Source organism: Tursiops truncatus, chromosome 7, assembly GCF_011762595.2.
Source record: "Tursiops truncatus isolate mTurTru1 chromosome 7, mTurTru1.mat.Y, whole genome shotgun sequence".
Classification (NCBI taxonomy): Eukaryota; Metazoa; Chordata; class Mammalia; order Artiodactyla; family Delphinidae; genus Tursiops; species Tursiops truncatus.
Genome location: NC_047040.1, coordinates 24,908,595 through 24,930,725, shown reverse-complemented (window position 1 = coordinate 24,930,725; position 22,131 = coordinate 24,908,595). Strand labels below are relative to the sequence as shown.

Here is a 22,131-nt window from a genome sequence, read left to right as displayed (position 1 = left end):
AAACGTGATTTATCTACAGTGAGGTTTATTCTCATTTCTTTGAGAAAATGGATATTAAAGTTATTCACATAAAAAAGAGGTACGGCAATGCTCTTAATATTTAAAAATTGTAAGATAAACGATGCCCTAGAGGAATGTATCCAGTGTTAATGTAGTAGTGTAATCATTTTATTTAAAGTGTATCATAACTAAAATTCTTGTCAAGGTAACAAGATTGAGAATCTGAAGTTCTTAAAACTGTTCAAATGTAGCCAACCTGACTCCAGGTCAGGGCTTATAACTGCTACACTCAGGTACCAATTCCAACAACTGAAGAGACTGACAGAAAATGCTGAATCAACTGAATTCATACGCAATTTATATTAATTTCACTTAAACCACATTTATTACCCACAATCTTATCTTTGTGTTGAGTTCTAATCCCTTCCCCATCCTGCCCCACAAAAGCCCACTATTCTTTAAAAAGTTAGAAGTTTTTGCAATATAATTTCTTGGTGACTTCTACACATTATAGAAAATCTCAATATACTATCACTTAAGTGATAATTCAACCTATTTACATAACTCTAGTGATGAGGGACTCACTCCCTGGTAAGTTCTAATTCAAATTTTATATAGCCTTAAATAGAGGAAATTAGTTCAAAATTGGAACTAAATTATGTCTTTTTAAAATCAATACTCATTGGCCCTAAATTCTGCTTTCGGGAACAGCAAACTATAAACATAATTGTTTTTCAATATTAGAGCCTAGTCTATTCAAAGTTTCTCAGTTCCCCTTCACTCTATTATTATTATTAAGCACTTGCATCCAATAGCAGTATACTCTGGATACCTGATCCATGTAACCTTCCCATTCATCTCTTCTGCTCTCACATTCTTCCTGTTTTAGCTTTATTCCTAAGACTCGAGGCCAGTGTTAATTTCCTTATTTAATCAATTCTCTTCTTTTTCTCTCTAGTTTTAATATTGTAATAGCTACTTACACTCTGAAACTGGGCATGTCTAGTTGTTTCTCCAACATCTAGCATTCCCATCTAACTTTCCTCAAAACCCTGACTATGAAAGTGTGCCCTGAGAATCTATTTTCTACATTTACTCTGTCATCATATGTGAATTTCCTCCTTTTCGCTCTTTTGTCCAATCTAAGTTCCTGAACCCTAAATCAAGATTGTAAACCTTCTCCAAAATGGCCATCTCACCCAAGAGGAACTTCCAGCTATTTATAATGTCTGTCTCACCAAAATTTTCTAAATGTGTCCATGTATGCATAATATTTTCAGGACTTCACTACGCTTCTGCCTATAATACCTGCTTTTCAAGAGCATGGAGTTTTACTAGTCTCATATCTATGTTTCATTTGCATTAACAACCTCTATGATTGATCTGTGCAATTTCATCAACCCAGTCTTACAACCAATAGTTAATATTTATACATGTTATAGTGAAGACTTTATTTTTCCAATTGGATTAAGCTGAAAAAAATAACCATAACACTATATCTTACTTATTTTTCTACTATGGAGGACAAACTCTGAGAAAAAGTAAACAAAATTATAATAAAATTATAATAACAACAATAGTGCTATCCTATTTCCCTTTCTTAAAGAATAAAAAGTACATTTATTTTATTTCTAAAAACAAAATGAATAAAGTGAATGGATTAATTCTACTTTATCAATATCAATTTAGATAATGAGTTGAATATATATTTTCATATATTTTATTCTTTTTAATTAATCTTTTAAAAAAACTATTACTGCATGTATACCTTCCTTATTAAAGAGATATTTAAAATTAAAACTCCTTCAAAGGTAATGAGGCCTTAAACAACTCTTCATTTCAATCTGGATGTAATCTTCCAGGGGAGCCATACCACAGATTATAATTTGTTACGACAAATAAAAGAAAAATGAAACTCATGTATTTTACCAGAGAGAGGCCAAAAGGTTAACATTTCCTCTCCCAGGCCTGAAAGTCAATAAAAGAATCTCTGAAGCTTTCACCAGAAAAGCTGGATCTTTAGTGATAGTGAAGAAAATCTATTCTGAAATTATACCTATTAAAGAGGACAGATAGGGCTTCCCTGGTGGCGCAGTGGTTGAGAGTCTGCCTGCCAATGCAGGGGACACGGGTTCGTACTCCAGTCCGGGAAGATCCCACATGCCATGGAGCGGCTGGGCCCGTGAGCCATGGCCACTGAGCCTGCGCGTCCGGAGCCTGTGCTCCGCAACGGGAGAGGCTACAACAGTGAGAGGCCCACGTAACACACACACACACACACACACACACACACACACAAAGACAAATAGAACAAAGAATAATGGAAGATCTTTAGAGAAAATAAACTGCTATGATTTTTTTTTTGGAAGATCTTTAGAGAAAGTATAAATTGCTATGATTTTTTTTTTATGTCCAGAGTGAATTTCATCATCTTCAGTAAACCTTACACAGGAAATAACATTATTTCAAAAATGGTTCTTGATGAAATAAGTCTTTAAGGTTCATGTTGGTACTTTGACATTGAAATTTATCTTTCAGGTCTTTAAGAAAGGTAAATTATAGAGAACAAACTATTGCGAGTTAGAAGAATCTAATAATGGGGAGAATTAAATAGTATTAATACTTTTTTCTATAAAAAATTCTGTAAAAGAAAACAGGCACATACAAAAGAATTAAACTGGACTACTCTCTCACACTATGTAAAAAAAAAAATTTAAATGGATTAAACACTTAATCCAGAAATATAAGTTCTGAAGCTATAAAAGTTCTAGGAGAAAACATAGGCAGTAAGCTCTTTGACATGGGTCTTTGTAATAATTTGGGGGGTATGTCTCCTCAGGCAAGGGAAACAAAAGCAAAAATAAACAAATGGAACTACATCAAACTAAAAAGCTTTTGCACAGAGAAGGAAACTATGAGCAAAACGGAAAGGTCACCTATGGAATGGGAGAAGATATTTGCAAATGATATATCCATAAGGGGTTAATAACCAAAATATACAAAGAACTCATACAACTCAATATCAAAAAATAAACAACTCTGTTAAAAGGGCAGAGGATCTGAATATACATTTTTCCAAAGAAGATACACAGATGCCCAACACGCACATGAAAAGGTGCTCAACATCACTAATCATCAGGAGAATGCAAATCAAAACCACAATGAGATATCATTGCACACCTGTGAGGATGGCTATTATCAAAAAGACAAAAAATAATAAATGCTGGCGAGAATGTGGAAAAAAATAACCCCTTGTGCGCTGTTGGTGGGAATGGAAATTGATACAGCCAATGTGAAAAACAGTATGGAGATTCCTCAAAAAATTAAAAATAGAACTACCATAAGATCCAGCAATTCCACTCTTAGGTATTTATCCGAAGAATACAAAAACACTAATTAGGAAAGATATATGCACCCCAATGTTTATTGCAGCATTATTTACAGTTGCTAAGATACGGAAGCAACTTAAGTGCCCATCAACAAATGAATTGATAAAGATGTTTATATATATTTATATATACATAAATACATATATATCAACATATATAACATATATATAATGTAATATTACTCAGCCTTAAAAACAAAATGAAATCTTGCCATTTGTGATAAACATAGATGAATATAGGAGGTATTATTCTAAGATAAATAAGTCAGACAGAGAAAGACAAATGTTGTATGTTTCACTTATATGTAGAATCTAAACAAAATAAAAACAAATGAACAAACATAACAAAAGGGAAACAGTTATAGCTACAGAGAACAAAGAGGTGGTTGTAAGAGGGGAGGATGATGGAGGAAAGAAAAAATAGGTAATGGAGATTAAGAGGTAGAAACTTCCAGCTGCAAAATAAATGTCACGGGTAAGAAATGGAGAGCATGGGGAGTACAGTCAGTACTATGTAGTATCTTTGTATGGTGCATTTCATAACTAGACTTATTGTGCTGATCATTTTGAAATGTATGGAGATACCAAATCACTATGTTGTATAACAGGAACTAACATACAATAGCATTGTAGGTCAATTATACTTCAAAAACCAACGAACAAACTCACAGAAAAGGAGAATAGATTTGTGGTTACCAGAGGCAGGGATGAGGAGAGGGGAATTGGATAAAGGCAGTCAAAAGGTACAGGCTTTCAATTATAAGATAAATAAGTACTACAGCAGATGTAATGTACAACATGATAAATATAATTAACACTGCTATATGTTGTACATGAAAGTTAAGAGAATAAATCCTAAGAGGTTTCATCACAATAATTTTTTTTAAATTTCTTTAAATAGAATTAGTATCTATATTTTGTATCTATATTTGGTGATGGATGTTCACTAAACTTACTGTAATAATCATTTCATGATGTATATAAGTCAAATCATTATGCTGTACACCTTAAACTTTTACAGTGATGTATGTCAATTATATTTCAATAAAATTTGAAGAAAAACAAAGAAATCTAAATTATACAGAACAAATTATGTGTCAGTTAAAAGAATCTAAGGATGGGAGAATTAAATCCTATTAATAATTTTTCTGTAAATTGAATATGTTTACTAGTTCAAATTATATAAAACATAGAAGACAAACATGCTTCTAATTTTTCTGCATAGGGTCATGAATTCTTTTGAGATTATGTCTTAGTGGGCATTCATACTTTCCGTTCCCTCAGCCTGGAACCTATTCTTTGCAGATATCTGTATGCCCTCTCTCTTGCTTTTTCAGGTCTTAATTCAAATATACCCTTTTAATCTGACTTTCCTTATTCATTGTTTCTAAAATTGCAAACCCCACCCAACCAGTTCCCATCCTTTTCTTGACATTTTCCTTAGCTCCTATACTATCTTCTCACTAAGACGCTCCACAAGAGCAGGGTATTTTTTTTCCATTTTTGTTTATTACTATAATTTCAACAGCAAGAATAATATGTAGACATGGAAGGCGTTCCATAGGCATTTGTTGAAATAAAAGCAAATGAGGAAGGAAACCTAGAAAATAATCATGTTAAGCCTATATTTCGAACTAGAAATTCAAGTTCAGAAGAAACAATAAACATGTACTCATCGATTTTTTAAAGAGACTAAAAGAAATACAAAAGGCATGAGAATAAAAATAGAAGTCAAACAAATAGAAATAAAAAGTTAGTAAGAATCTTACAAGTTTAGTTATGGCATCTTGGAGAAGGTCCTGCTGTAATTAAATTTTATCATAGTATATAAGCAAAAGAAGGGCTGTAATATTAAATTAAAAAAGTCTTAACCCACATTCTTATTTTAATCCCATAACAGCTACTCAGTAAGACTGTCCCATTACTTTTAGGGGCTCAACATGCTGCCAGAATCTTAAGCTTAAACCTACCCAATCTCTGTACATAGAAGACAGATGGGCTTGTCGCTCATTTACATCTGACATACTTGAAACGGAGATGCACTATGGGTGTTCTACATAATTACTCTACACCTTTTTCACTTGTTCCATACCATTTCCAATTCCATTACCATCTTTGTGCATCTTTAAACTCTGAATTCTTTGCTTTGAGTCTTCAACTTATTTTTTGAACATGTTTTCTTGGTTTTAAAATGTCAATATTCCTTGCAGATGTAGAGAATGGACTTGAGGACACGGCGAGGGGGAAGGGTAAAATGGGACGAAGTGAGAGAGTGGCGTGGACTAATATATACTACCAAGTGTAAAATAGATAGCTAGTGGGAAGCAGCCGCATAGCACAGGGAGATCAGCTCGGTGCTTTGTGACCACCTAGAGGGGTGGGATAGGGAGGGTGAGAGGAAGAGGCAAGAGAGAGGGGATATGGGGATATATGTATATGTATAGCTGATTCACTTTGTTATAAAGCCGAAACTGACACACCATGGTAAAGCAATTATACTCCAATAAAGATGTTAAAAAAAAAAAAAAAGTCGGGCTTCCCTGGTGGCGCAGTGGTTGAGAGTCCGCCTGCCGATGCAGGGGACACAGATTCGTGCCCCGGTCCGGGAAGATCCCACAGGCCACAGAGCGGCTGGGCCCGTGAGCCATGGCCGCTGAGCCTGCGCATCCGGAGCCTGTGCTCCGCAACGGGAGAGGCCACAACAGTGAGAGGCCCGTGTACCGAAAAAAAAAAAAAAAAAGTCAATATTCCTTAAAAGACTCTGACATAATGCACCCCAGCTTGCATCATTTTCTTCTGCTTTGTAATAGGACCACTCCCCTAAGTCAAGCTCCGTGTACCCTTAGAAGTCTACTGCATTGACAATTAAGAGACAGTGTGCAGAATCCTGGTTTAGAATTAGTGAATATTAGAGATGGAAGATAACGGGAGCGGGGGAGGGGAGGTAATTATGTACACACACACAAGACAGCTGAGAGAAACAATGGGAAGAAAAACAAGTAGTGTTTACTGAATGACTTACTGAATGACTTCTTTTAACCCTAGATAACGACATTGAATGACTGTATTGTTAACATGTTGGAATCACCGTTTTATTGAGTTATGCTGTTCAGTACTTAATTATCTCTCTCAAATGCCATACTGATCATTTAATTCATCTAATCAAAAATCCAATAGGACCCTAATCATCTCAAGAAATAAAAAGTGTGTGTCATTCATAGTCCTCTCTGATATAATTTTAACTCACCTACTCAATTATTTTTCCTAATACTGCTTTCTAAACAGATCTACCTTAAGCATGTCTCTTCAAATGCCTTATACTTTTCCTCCCAAATAGTTCATAGCCTGGTATTCAGTAACTTTATAATATACATCCGATGTTGTTTTCCTGTTTAATCATCTGTTAGTTATTACACAAATATGTTGATACAGCAAAGCTGGTCTTTAAATGGTGCTTAATTTACTTTACTGTTTATTGTCTGTCTGCATTTACTATAATATAATATAATATCCAAGAGGGCACAGGTTTGATTCTGTTTTGTTCACTATATGTCACAAGCACTGGAACATTACTGATGAATAAATAATTTTCAAATATTTTATATTTTCATAATGGCCCTGAGTCAATTGCTTCCTCTCCATTCTCAAAGTGCCTCCTTTAAATTAGGCTCTCATTAACATTTCCTTGGACCACTGTAAGAGTCTTCTAAATTTCATTCCTAATATTTCCCCAAGCCTATGAATCCTCTCCTTAGCAATGTCTTCTGAAACAAAAATCTGATCGGGTCATTTTTCTCTTAGAAATCAGGTAATTTCTAAGAAACTGTGTTTTGTAGACTTGCATAAGTCTACTCTTCCAGTTTCTTCTACTGTCACTCCACAACCAGAACACTTTTCTCTTGGCCACTCTACCACAGAGAATGAACCTTTTTATATATTTCTAAGCACAGAGCACAGGCTAATGAGCTTTCATAAGAACTAATGGAAGCTCAATATTAGTAAAACACGGGAAAAGATAGTAAAAGAACATAAAAGCCCTCTCAAACAATGATTTTCAAACCTTTTTTACTTAACATCACTGTAGCAATACATTACATTGCCTGCTGTTTACATATACAAACACATATTCCATATATAAGCACATATATATACATATATACAAGAATATATATTTTACGAAAAAGTCTTTGTGTATATATAACAAGCTTTTTACCCTTGCCATAAAACAACTCTTGTCAGGGTCAACAATGACCTTCACATTGCTAAGCCTATTGTTTTGTTTGTCTATGTTTTCTCTCCAGCTCACCCTATTTGATTTCTCATAAGTAATTGACACATTTCTTCAGTATTCTTTTGGTTTTAAAAATACTACTATCTTTCTTTTTATATTTCCTTAATTTTGTAGATATGTGAGTTGATGAATGTTCACTAAACTTATTTTGATAATCAGTTCACCATGTATGTAAGTCAAGTCATTATGCCATACACTATAAACTTATATAGTGCTATATGTCAATTATATCTCAACAAAACTGGAAGGAAAAAAAAGCACTACTATTGTATCTTGTTCTTCTCATAACTACCTCACTAGTCACTTATTTACTCTCCTTTAGTGTTCTTACCTCCCCTCCCTACTGCTGCCATGCCTAAGGTCAGTCATTAGACTCCTTCTTTGCCTGCACTCACTAAGACGTTCTCACCAAGTTTCATGCCTTAAAATCACTACACACAGATGACTGACAAAATATATGTCTATCCCACACCTTTCACTTGAACATTAGATCTATGCATCCAACTGCCCCCTAAGTAATTTTGTCTAATAGGATCTCAGACTTAACAAGTCCGAAATTGAATTCCTGATTCTCCTTTCCAAATCTGAGCTGCACCAATTTTCTCTATTTGGTAATTGATAAATTTATTCTTCCAGGTGTAAGCAAACAAACTTGAGAGCATCCTGGACTACCATCTTCCATACTCCACACCTAGTTCATCAGCAAATCCCTTCCCTTCAAAATGTAGCCCCAAATCAACAACTTTCACTAGTATTTTCACTGCTCTCATCCTGGTCCAAGTTGTCCTCATGTCTCATCTCTTATTATTACAGTAAGTTTCTAACTGGTTTCCTTATTTCTACCTTTTTTACCCAAAGTCTGTCATCTACACACAAGCTTGGGTAATCCACTTAAGAATTTATAGTTTTCAGAAGAATGGTATAATAATAATATACAGAATGATCCTTTTAAAATGACAATCAGATCATATCACTTTTCTGAACTTCATAGATATGTCATTCAATCAACTTTTGAAAAATGTGAAAAAGACTGTTTAACATGTTACATTAGGTCAAAAGAACTATGGATTGAGTTATTTCTTATAATAATTTCAAGAAGCTATTTTTTAACATGAATCAACATGCCAGTGGTATTCGTTCTTTGAAGTTAAAATTTCTTCATAATTTACAGTTTTATTCATTTGGCCTTGTTAACAAAACATATAGAAGTAATTTGCTTAGCCAAATCTATCAAGCTACTAGAATACTTACCTTGGGGATTCAGCAATAATTTAAATAATTATCATGCTGATATATCATCAGCAATATATATTACATACCCCGTAATTATATATACTTAATATTCATAAATTATAATATATATACAAAATATACTTGATATTATACAAACATTATCTAAGTTTAAAGCTTTCAAATATTATGATGAATATAAGTAAGATTGTATTAATAAAATGGAAGAAAAATTTAAAGAAAAAAATTATATTAAGTATACACTATAAACAGTATGCTTTACCAGTCCTGTATTCACATACCCATGTACAATTGTGTAATCAAATGTGGACTTAATTAAATGAAAGTATGCCCATACTTACCTTATGTAAAACCATTCCAAAAATGAATGATTCCTAGATGCTGCTAGAGGTTCATAGATATTTAGCTTAGTAAGAATATAAATAAATTAGGCAATAGGATTTTATCTTTATAATGATGCATATGAAGAGCTATTTTCATCTGGCTGTAAGATCACGAAGCATAATTTTTAAAAAATCCATAACTAAAGTAGTCCTCACAAATTGAAAAATCAAAAGCAAGAATATGAAAGCAGATCTGCAAAATTTGGCTCGTATCCATTTATTTTTCCTGTGCCTGCTCCTCTGATTTAGATGCAGAGGGACTTCCATCCTTGTGCCTGCCTCAACTTGAAGATAAATAGAGGGGAGAATCATCTTTTACTTGTCTGACCCATCCTTGTTCCTTAAGAATACCTCTTATCTATGAATTTCTTCTAATAAGCATAATGAACTTTAAAATGGAGAGGCCATATTAATGTCTTTTAATATACAGTCACTTTCAAGGTTAAAAAAATAACATTATAAACTTTATTTCTGTTTTCTTTTAAACTAAATTATGTCATTATCTTTCTAATATGATATTGTTGATCATCATCTGACCCAAGTCTTCTGGATGAAAGGTTTTATCTAAGGTTGTTTAATCATTTTGATAAAAACAAGGTATAAAGAGAATGCCTAATGACTGGGTTAAATGTGCTATCTCATTGGCATTTCTTTTATATTTAATTTGTGCCCTTAGCACAGAAGAATTAGGAAAATTACCTGGAGTTCACTGTCACAAATGATATTACAGAGGCATAATAGATTTTCTTCAAGTGTCTATACATTATAAATTTAAGTTACTATGTATCTGACAAAAGTAATTTGTAAAAGAGTATTTCTAAAACTATTTATCTGACATCTATTCAAAAAGCATTTTCTGCACTTTAATTAGAATGACCAGAGAAATTTGCTAACCTTTCATGACACAGTGACTTAAAAATCCATTAAAGTTTTTGAAAAAATGCACTCCTTGACTTTTCTGTAATTCCAAGAGCAAACAGCTATCTAACATTTTCAGGATCATTAAATTAAAAATGATAAGGAAAGAAAATCATTAACTAATTTATATTTCTCTTCTAATGGGAATAGAATTAGTAATTACTTTTGCTGGTGAAACATCCTGTAGTCAGTCACTTGTGTCTGAATCATATGCTTATCGTTCAAGGTACGGGGCCTCCTGACCTTAAATTACAAAATCTCACAGTTGCGTTTATAGAACAGTATTAATACAAGTGAAATAGAATCTTCATGCTTAACCATCCAAACTTTTATTCTCAAATTTTCTTTTCCTGTGCTGCATTTATGTTTTTACTTTTTATAAACTGTAACCACGGTTGGCCCAGTACCTTACATATTGTAACACAATAAATATTTACTAAATTAATGTGTGAATCAATTTACGCATTTGAAAAAAAAGAAGGCAAAAGCTTTCACAGTCAAGACTTTCATTCAAAAATCATGAGATTCATGGAAGTCATAATGATCAGCAATTACAACTTGAAGTTTTATTTTCTTCCTAGGATGACATATAACCACATAAGCAATTAGTTCCTTTCACATTTGACCTGCTGTCCTTGTTAAAATTACTATAGAATTTATGGTTTGACATTTTTGAAGCTACATTCACTTCATCCACCTATTTCCTTGATGGTATTAGTGATCTACCTGCCTTCTTAAGCTCGTATTTATTTCAGTTCTAAAATTATATTTAAATTCAGACAATACATCCATCAGTAACATTTTGTATGACATTTATTATATTTTGTCTAAGTTAACAGATTGTGACTCTTAAACAGAAATTATGAAATCAACCAAGAAGCGGTTTATAGAATGTTTTAAATGATACATCCTTGCCCAAAAGACTTGTACAATTACACAGAATAGTGTTCTACAGTATTTAAATTTGAATTAAAAATTGTCTGTATCTCCACTGACATGAGCTGTCATAATTTACATGTTATAGAATACATTTCTAAGAAAGGTTCAAGAATAGAATGGTAGTTTACCTACCAGATTTCTTAACAAAAAAGGCAATATATCTGATAACTTGAGTTTACCTCAAATCATCATTTATTTTTGTTAATTATAGATCTCTATATCCCTAAATACAGTAATATGATATAATGAAAGTGGTCGTTGGCAAGTCTAATATATTTGGCTTGATTGACAATCAAATACTCTAATCCTGGTGAAAAATTACTCTTTAGAATTAGGTAAACAGAAATGTGAACTTACCCAACTTATAAACTTATATTGTCAACCTCAAGTAAACTTCTTGGGCCCTCCTGTTACAACCAGAGTATAATTTTAACACCACTCTCATCCGCAGACAAGCTGTTCTATGTCTATTCTTACAGAAGGGGCTGCTCTGTGCACACTAACAGGAGGCCTCACCTTTCCATCAAAGGCAGTATTCCAAATATAAATGCCCAGGAGCATCCTGAAACTGTAAACTGATTCCTAAACACAAGGCCCGTTTAAGAAGGAGAGCTTCAAAAAAGTTAGTAGCTCTCGCATGTTCAATTGGAAATTCTCCTCATACTAGCTGGGATTTCAGAGGACATCAACACAGAGAAAGCAGTTGTTCCCACATCTTAAAATAGCACAGATTGAACATCTAACCTTTCTGCTGCCCAGTCAGTGTCTAATTACTATTTTATGTTTAAACACACACACACACACACACACACACACACACACACACACACACACAATTTCCATTTTGCATTTCTCATAATGAAATAGAACATAGATGGAAGTAAAGCAAACTCATTCATCTTTAAAAGTAGGAAATTAGAGAAAAAGGTATTTTCAGGAATTTAAACAAATAATGTCAACTAGTCAAACTCAAATTTTCTGTTAAAACATTGGCCCTTCACAATAACTCTATTTTAAAGGAATTGCCCTTTAGTAAAAGATTTGGTACCTCTTGATTATTCATGATGAGGGACAATTTTATTTTCTAATCCTGATGTTATATTTAGCAACTTACTAAGGCTCTATAGAGGACATGAACTCTTGGGGCACTTAGAATAACTGTGTCTCCCCAAGATTTGTCACATGTCCACTGTTTACAAGTAACCTAGTATATTTACTAGATACTGTCAATGTCTCTTCCTAGCATTATAAATACACATTACTGCAGTTTAATCAGTAAGACTGCCCTAGATATAGTGGCTTCTTCTATTTTCCTAAGCAATATTTACAGACCTAATGATTTCTCCATCTCAAAATTATATACAGTTGCCCCTCCGTATCCTGGGGTTCTGCATCACCAGACTTAACCAACAGCGAATTGAAAATATTCTGAAAAAAAATTCCAAAAAGTAAAACTTAAATTTGCCACTGCACCAGCAACTATTTACATGTATTAGGTAATCTAATAAGTAATCTAGAGATGATTTAAAGTATATGGGAGGATGTGCTTAGGTTATTTGCAAATACTATGCCATTTTATATTACTAGGATTCAAAACTATCTTCCTAGCAAATATTTAAAATCTGAATTGGAATGGCTAAAAAACGAATATTCAAGTTTTTTGTTTAATGTGATCATATTTACCCCTTCCACTGTGAATACAGTGAGAAAAAACTTGGCTATTAAAAAATCAAACAGCTGTTTGGTTTTATACATATTATATACTACAAAATATTTTTTATTTTGAAATACATTTGGATTTCTTTCCTATTTTTCTTTCATTTGGAGAAGCAAATGGGTGGTGATAGTGAACATATAATAGGCTACTCTAACAGAGTGGAAGGAGCATGTTCTTGATGCCAAAAGCCCAGAGTATGTGCTTTAGCTCTTTTCTCTGTTGGCCTTATGACCTTGGGTAAGTCACTTAGCTATTCTGAAATTCATTTACTTCACTTCTAGTGATTTGTGGTCTCCCTTTTTATAGAGATTACATTCAGCAATGGGCATTTTTCTACGATAGAGAAAAAATCATCCAGCAAGTAGACACATCAGATTCCCTCTGAGAGCGTGACAGGTACATGGCGTTACACTGTGTGTGGGCATGGATCCTGGCAGGAGCAGTGAGTGGCGTGCTATCAGAGCCCTCGGAGGCAACCTGAAGGAGTGCTCTGCTCCAAATGTCCTTCTGCCAGCATTACGCACCTGGGGAAATTTCTCACCCAATGCCTGTGGAAATATGACTGCTTTTCACCCTGGCCTTCTCACCACTTGCACAATGTTTATCCCATTTCAAGATGCCATCTGCGGTGATTTCCAGCATCGTTATCTCAGAGGTTGCAGGCATCACGCATAACTAGAGTATTTATTATTATGAACGCATCTGGCATTTTTGGAATTGTCAAAGAAACTGACAGCTCCTGTAGCCTAATAACTTCTTTCTATATTTTACTGTCCTTAATAGTAAACGCCAGTTGACGTTGGCACTTGTAAAGTTAAATAAAGGATGCCATATCCACGGGCATCATTTGTAAAAAAAAAAGGAAATTTTGTATTTACATAAACATGATAGTGAGAGTACTTAATTCATAATGTTTTCTCTCTTTGCAGAAATGCAACTCTTTGGACATGGATGCATAGGCACAGAATATTGTGTGGCTTTGTTAGAAATTATGTCCCACTTTTCTGTTTGATTTTTTGTTATAACTTTTGTTAGGTTTGGGGATTTACAAAATAGATTTGTTTTTAATTAGAAAGCTTTATAATCTTCTCAATTTATATACAAGTAACTCCCTCACTCTGCTGCAGTATTGTTTTGCTCATTTGTAGCATTGGTTTAAATGTCTGATCTCTTCATTGGACAATATATGCTTCTTTGAGGGCAGAGATTACAATGTGTTCATCCACGAGCCCCACAGTGATTTATCCCTTAACTTGCAAAAAGCAGTCAATGAAACTTTTATGAAATTAAAAATAAGTAGAGGGCTTCCCCGGTGGCCCAGTAGTTGAGAGTCCGCCTGCCGATGCAGGGGACACGGGTTCATGCCCCGGTCCGGGAAGATCCCACATACCGTGGAGCGGCTGGGCCCGTAAGCCACGGCCGCTGAGCCTGGGCGTCCGGAGCCTGTGCTCCACAACGGGAGAGGCCACAACAGTGAGAGGCCCGCGTACCGCAAAATAAATAAATAAATAAATAATAAAATAAAAAAATAAGTAGAAATTGTTTCGAATGAAAAGACCTAATGACATTTTAAGAGGAGTTTGGTTTTATTTTGTCTTTAACCTAACACTAAATATTTAAACAAATAACAAACATTTCTAACTGTTGGTAATGTACAATGATAGGAGATTTCTGTCCCTATTTCACACAAGATAATACTGCACAAGTATTTATTGATATCTAAGCTGAAATATAATAATTAGAAAAATTATTTAAATATTCTATTTTAAACTAAATTATCAGTTCTATACATACATAAGAGAAAAAATAGTTTTTGAAAACATCAATTTTCTAGAAAGAGTTTGATTTCTTCTTTAATTCTGTCCTGCATATATTTTTTAAATATTTGCTACAGATCAATTGCTGAAAAGCAGATTATTGTATTAATAACATCTCAAAAGAAGAACTCAACAAGGGACCATGATATTTAATCCCTTTGTGGCACTAATTTAAGTTTCTCCTAAACAATATATTGATCAGGATAAAAAAGAAAAGTTTGTGCTAAATGCCTATGGTTTGCTCTGTAGAGTTGATTTTACAAAATGAAAAAAAGAAAATACCACTTTTACTTAAAGCTCATTTTCTTGGTTGTATGAATGTCCAGGTTTAACAAGAAAAGAAAAGAAACACAACTGCTAGTATATCCTAGAGACTTGTTCCATTATATCAAACACATTTTGAATTGCTGAAACTTAAAACTAGTTGGAGAGCAAAATGACAACACATCAAATTATTAGCTAAATATAGTGCTAAAGGAAGAAAATTCTGAAAAGAAGATTGGCTGTTTAGAGAAAAGGAACATTAGGGTCAACCATTAATGTCAAAAGCAAGCAAATGCCATTCCAAATATTCCAGATAATATGCACTAACAGAGTTTTAAATAAGTCTAAGCAGAGTGGTTATTAATTTCACTGTAGAATCAATAAAAGAAGAATACTTCCCAAACCTAATTTTTTACATCAGACTAAAAGACCTGGTAGTCACTGACCAACCAAAAACAAAACAGTCTTACACAAATACACAGCATTCATGCAAAGACAGGTGCTATTTTAGGTTAGACAGGAATGAAGCAAGGTAAGTTTGTAAACAAAAGGATCCTCACAGATGTAAGAATCACCAACTCAGGCAAATACCTTACCTTTGTTAAGAGAATATCCAAATTATACTAAACTTTAAAACTCTTGCTCTTTGTATTAGTTTCCTATTGCTGCTGTGACAATTACCACAATGAGGTTACATGTGTGAAATCGGTCTCGCTGGGCTATATTCTTCTGTAAGTCTTGGAGGAGAATCTGGTTACTTGCTCTTTTCAGTCTAGAGGTTGTCTGCATTCCTTGGCTCATGGCCCCTCCATCCATCTTTAAAGCCAGCACAATGGACTAAGTCCTTCTCATCCTGCCATTGCTCAGATTCTCTCCCTTTGTCTTCCTCTTACACTTTTAAGCACCCTTGTGATTACACTGGGCCCATTGAGATAATCCAAAATATTTTTCCTATTTTAAGATCAAATGATTTGCAAACAATTCCATCTGCAACTTTAATTCCCCTTTATGGTATAACAGGTTCCAGTGATTAGAATGTGGACATCTTTGAGGGGCCATTATTCTATCACTCACCCCTCAACTGATCATTTTGGAGCAACTTCGATGTTCAGTACACCTTAATACTTGAATATGTTTTGAATATGTACATATATGCTTAAAAACTGTACATATATATTTTTTGAAGAGTAGTAAAGTAAGGAAAGGTAAAAGAGAGTGACTGACATGTATGTTATTGTTTATACATTGTCAGAGTCAGACCTGATCTGAAAGACCTCTCTGAAAAGGTGGTATTTGAAAAGTGACTTGAAGGACGTGAAAAATTGAACACAGAAATTAGAGAGACAGTTTCAAGCAGAGAGAACAGTAGCTTCAAAGGTCCTGAAGAGGGAAGGTATTCTGTGTGCTTGAGGAATAGCTAAGAGGAAAGGACAGTCTGGCTGGAATGGAGTGAGAGAGGGGAGAGGGGTAGGGGCTGAAGTGTGAGTGAAGAAAGGTAGAACACACAGAGTCTTGTCACTTATTTACCTAGGAGTGAGGCATACTCCAACAGAGGAGTCTCATGATTGGGAAAGGAGCATCATGGTTGCTGTGTGCAGAATCCACTGCTGTAAGGCAAGGTAGGGAACATGTAGATGAGTTTGGAGGTTATAATAACAACCCAGGTGAGAAATAACAGTGGCTCAGATTGTGGTGTAAGCAGAACAGGTAAAGAAACATGTAAGATTCTGGATCTTTTAGAAGGAAAAGGTGGCAAAATTTACCAGTGGAAAGAATTTTAAGTCAGAAAGGGGAAAAAAAAAAAAAAAAGAACGAATCCTAGACAGCACCAAGATTTTTATCCTGAGCAACTAGAAGAATATAGCTTACATTTACAGAAATAGGACAAACTATAGGGGAAGCATGTTTAGAAGGAAAATTCAAGAGCTCCATTTTTGGACACATTATGCTTATAGACACCTATGGGATATCTGCAGTCAGATGCTACTGGTTACCCATCAATATTCATTCTCTCTTCTTTAATTATAGATCTCCTAAGTTTTAGCCGGGCATAATTTTTAGACACATTTGAAGCTTGGCACGATTTTGTGACTTAGTATTTTTTTTTTATAGCAGCTTAGTTAGTGCTTAATTAAATATAATATCTAAGCAAAGATATTGACTAGGCAGCTGACCACTATATATGAGTCTGTGTTCAGGGGACAGTTCAAAGATACAGAAATGCAAAGGGGAGTCTTTAGTATCTAGGTGGTATTTGAAGCCAGGGGTCGAGACAAACTGCTGATGTCTAGTATTTCCTTCAGAAAAAAATCAATTTTCTCCACATTCATAGGTCCACTCCACTATGATGAAATGGGCACTGAATAGGACGGCTTTGCCTTGATTTTTTCCTTTGCCACTCCACAGATTCGTAATACTATACCAGAAGACATATATATCCATCAAGCCCAGAGGAGAAAAGGGATCTTTGGCCTTGGAAGAAGAACAAATCATCTTATTTTATTATTCATTATTTTACTGTTTTATACAGAGGCCAGATTTTTTTTTTTTTAACTTTCTACTTGGATATTTAAGATTATTGTTTTGATGCTAAATACTATGGGCTTCTCTCTACCAGAGGTCACATACTGAAGAATTCAAAAGGCAGAAGTGTTCTGTTTGATCAGACAAATCTATATTTTTAAATTAAATTTGAGTGGCTTAGGTAAAGTTTTATCTTTCTGGAAACCATCAAACCCCACAATGCTCCCTGGCGTTGCTCATCCACACATGGATACAATTGAATTGGTACTGACAGGTATCCAAATCTGGAAGTTTGAGCTAAAAATCATTCTTCTTGGCAGAAATGAACCCTTACACAAAAGTTACACAGCATGTTTTACCTTGAAACTTTGTCTGATTACTTCAGCCACTGAAACTTCACAGTGAAACTTTATAGCCTAAATCCATGCATCTTTCGTTCACTGAAGCCCTGGAGAAAACATAGCTAGGTATCTCCGTCACATACATGACATATTTCTTTCTACAGATAGTACAAGAGAGGGAAGGGATCAGAGTTTCATCAGACTGGAAGCTAGGACTTGAGCTGGGAAAGTCTCAATGGACCACAAAAGGTTAAGGGAGGCTTGGGTGTTGAGGACCCAAGTAGGCGTAAGCATTTCAGGATACCACAGTCATAGTGACACTTTTGTCTTTGAATTCATGTTATATAATTAGCTCATGTTCCCTGACATTAATGTAGCTTTTGAAAACCTTATATCTTGGGTCTACGAACAGAGTGTAGCCTTGGTTACTTTTTCTCCTCTAGTAAGGGACCCTGGAATTAAGAACCATTAAGTATATTTTCTCCTTATTTTTGCTATACTTGTGATTTCAAATCTATTGAGGAATATTGACTCACAAAATCTTACTTAATAAAGTCCTTCAATAATCCACTGTGGGAAAAAATCTGTATTATTAAATAAAATCACAAGCATAGCTTATTGTGTATCAATGTGCGTATACCAAGTGTATATGAATAAATTTTATTGAGCCATGAATCTGAGCACCAACTGAATCAGGTTGTTCCCAGATTCACTCAGCGTTTTATGAAACCTATTATTCTTATTTGACGTTACTGCAGTATAACAGACCATAGTGACATTTGATTACATTCCATTTTATTATTGCTTTGTAGCAAATTGTTCTCACCAATAAGTGATAAAAATACAGAGGCAACTGCAGTACAAATATGAAGACATCTATTTCCTTTTTTGTGTGGTAAGAGTGTCCAGAAGTGTATGAACAACATAGACCTGGCCTCTTTATTTAGCTCATATATCTTGAAATAATTATATCACAGATAAAGAATTCATATATTTTACAAGCTAGATAAAAACACATTTATAAGCTAATAATTTTTCTAATTGTCTGTTTTCACTATTTTGTTTGTAACTTAAAAACTGAGCAAACATGTAAAATATTAGCTAAAATGTAAGTTGATACCCTAGGTAAATTATTAGAATGCTGTGAGTACACAAGCAATTTATCCTGAATACTGATGCTCACATATGCTCATTTTTGTTGTGATAGTATTCAGTGCATTAATAGTGGAGGAATACTCCCTGCAATAAATATCCACAAGCTATTTGAAAATCATACATTTTCCACTTCTCTTTTTGACAAATATCTCCTGGCAGTGAGGAAGTATAACAGTGTAGATTTGATTTATGTGTCCAATTCCTTTAAAATTTTTGTTTTTCCATGATTGTCATAAGGTCATAAATATCTGCATGGGGTCTATGTGTCTATGTGTGCGCATGACTTTTCAATTTAAATACTAGATGTGAAGAAAAGATAACTAAGGTAAACTAACAAGAACATCTTAATTTAATTCTCAATTAATATACTTTCCAAAGTCTGGACAACCCCTCCATATAAATTAACTTTAATAAATTTAAATGGTTATATCTTGTAAATGATTGTCTTCTAGTTTGATTCTGCTTTTTTGAACTTTTTAATAACCGTTCTACCCTTCTTGCTTTGCCACAAAATGTTATATTGGGATTGTTGTTATTCTGTTTAAACTCATTTCCCATTATCTAGATGGTAACAGCATTAGACCCATGTAACTAAAATGTTTTAAAAATTATCTCATAAGGGGACAATAGGTCTATATTATCACATCTCTTATCCTTCTCAAAGAATTCTTTTACTCAAAATAATGTGACTATATTCTGTTATTTTATTTTATTTATACTTGACAAAACAGCGTAGTGCCAACCAAATTGAACCATTTCTTAGTAATAACCATCATCCTTGTTTGGGAATATCATGGCCTGCAGCATCAATGCTTATGAGAACAAAATGCATTTATTTTTGTTACAGATTTCCAACTATCTGTATTCACTAGAAAATGACTCTATAATTTATGTAAGTAAGGAATATGTGCAGCTTGCTGTCTGTATTTCAGAAATATTCTACAGTGTGTATTAGCTGAAAATGAATGTCAATTTGAAGCACCCCAAAGACATTTTTTTAAGTTATTTTAATTTCTCTGATGAAAGGATGAACATCTTCATTTGGCCACTCCTCACAATTTAGCATATCAGTATTTTATTAACTATTTTTAATGTCAATATCTGTGCAAATGACTTGCAAAATCCAATGTAAAATCAAAATTAAAAAAAAAATAACATGGAAGAGAAAATGGACGTAAATGGTTAAAGTAAAAAAACAAACAAAAATACAGAAACTAGGAAAAGATTTTGAGACGTTGTTTCATTCTCTGGCTCTAACTCTCAGTTTGGTATCTATGAAATTGAGATACAACATGATCTCATGAGGCTGTAGTGAGGAATAAATAAGGAATTTACATAAATGTTAAATATAGGATGTGGGGCCTTTTGGGGATAATCACCACATGCTTTAAAAAATATTTAAGAGCAATAAAATATTGCATGGCATAACAAAAGTGAAACCAGAATGGGAACTACTCATTTCCCACTCCAGCTAGCTTTTGCTATAGTGTCTGTCACAAATGGGCCTTTTTTCTCACTTGCAAAATGAGGAAATTGAATATGATCATTTCTAAATCACTGTATAAATTAGAAAATAAACCATATCACAAATTTTCTTTGAGATGAGATTAAACATATAAAATTAGAAAAAAGTTTTAATAAGTAAAGAATAACTTAAGCAAAACAATAGAAGATAAATAATTTAAATAAGACATCAAAAAGGAAAATTAAAATCAAATAATAAATGGAGAAAATGAGGAAACGTAGTTAAATATTCAAGGTCAAGAGATATAATCTGATAGAAGAATGATACGAAAGGCCTTGGCATAATAAGAAACAAAAATTATAGAAATACAAGGAAAGCAAGAGATTACATTATGTGACGTATTTTTCTATATGTCAATAGAAAGATTTTTCTGTTTTAAACAAAGGACAGCTTCTCTTTGGGTTATATAAGTCCTTTTGTAACTGAAGTAAATGAAAGCCTGGATTCAATGCTACTATCATGCTATGAGTTATAAACTTTAATATATGATTCTTGTATAATAGTGCTAGGAAAGACCCCTGATTAGTCAGGTCATCTATTTTTTTTCTTTTATTTTTACTTAAAATTTCTCTTTGGAATTTTATTAATTCTTTAAACTTTTATAAAAATAACTACAACACAGAAATAATATTCAGAGATAGAGATAAATCAGACCTGTCTTTGAGGAGGTTTTAATTAAGTAGAGAGAGATGTGGAAAATTAAGTATTATAGGTGAAATGAAAAATATATGTATAGAGTTAAATGTTTATAAAATTAGAAAAATACTCACAAGCAAACTGCACAAATATACTTATGAGTAACATACTTTTTCATAATATAATCCAAATAAAATGATTATTTGAAACACAAATTTAATTTCTTATAGTTTATATGTTTCACTGTTTTAAATATCTTTTCTCACTAATATAATTGACTGATAATATTGCTATTCATGTATTATAGAAAGAAAAACAAGACAAAGGAGGAAGCGTTTTTTCTGGTCTGCAGAACATGATGGTATATACATTCTATCAATATTTAAAATCTAAATCATGTTTCCTTGGATATCATCTATCTTTATATCTAATATTTCTGAGAATTTTGGTGGAGTAGTAGTAGAAACAGACTTCAGAGCAGAAGACGGAATAACATTGGCTTCCTCTGTGATCTAGGTATCTGTCTAAATATGCCAGTCTTAATTTGTTTCAGTACTCTGTACTTAGCCATATATATTAAGTCTATTCATATAAATACTTTATGTTCTAATATTATTATCAAGCCCTAAATTCATGGCTTTTGGTACTTAGATGAAGGTGGTGCTGCCCTAGCATTTTTTGGTGGCTAATATTTTTTTTTTCCAACTCAGATTACACCATTTTCTCACAGTAATCATTCACTCCCTTCAATAATGATCTTACTTAAAATGTCACATCAACATTTTATCCTGATTTAAATATTTTGTTTTAATTTTTTTTAATTTTAATTCAACTAACATTTTATTATAGACATTACTACATTATTAAATATTTTGTTTTTAAATAGCACATACCAGCTAAACCGACAGAGGCCAAAGTATATATTCTAAACCAACACTCATTATTTTTAGAACAACTCTTTTTCATGAAATTCATACCACTAA

The 22,131-nt window shown here is 33.4% G+C and overlaps 1 protein-coding gene and 1 pseudogene across 1 annotated transcript in view; both read right to left on the bottom strand.

Annotated features, from left to right (window-relative positions):
- Positions 1-15,769, bottom strand: part of LOC141279218 (18S rRNA aminocarboxypropyltransferase pseudogene) — a 32,085-nt pseudogene extending 16,316 nt beyond the window's left edge.
- ERBB4 (erb-b2 receptor tyrosine kinase 4) overlaps positions 1-22,131 on the bottom strand; it is a 675,494-nt gene that overhangs the window by 449,124 nt on the left and 204,239 nt on the right. The gene's annotated exons all lie outside the window — the stretch shown is intronic.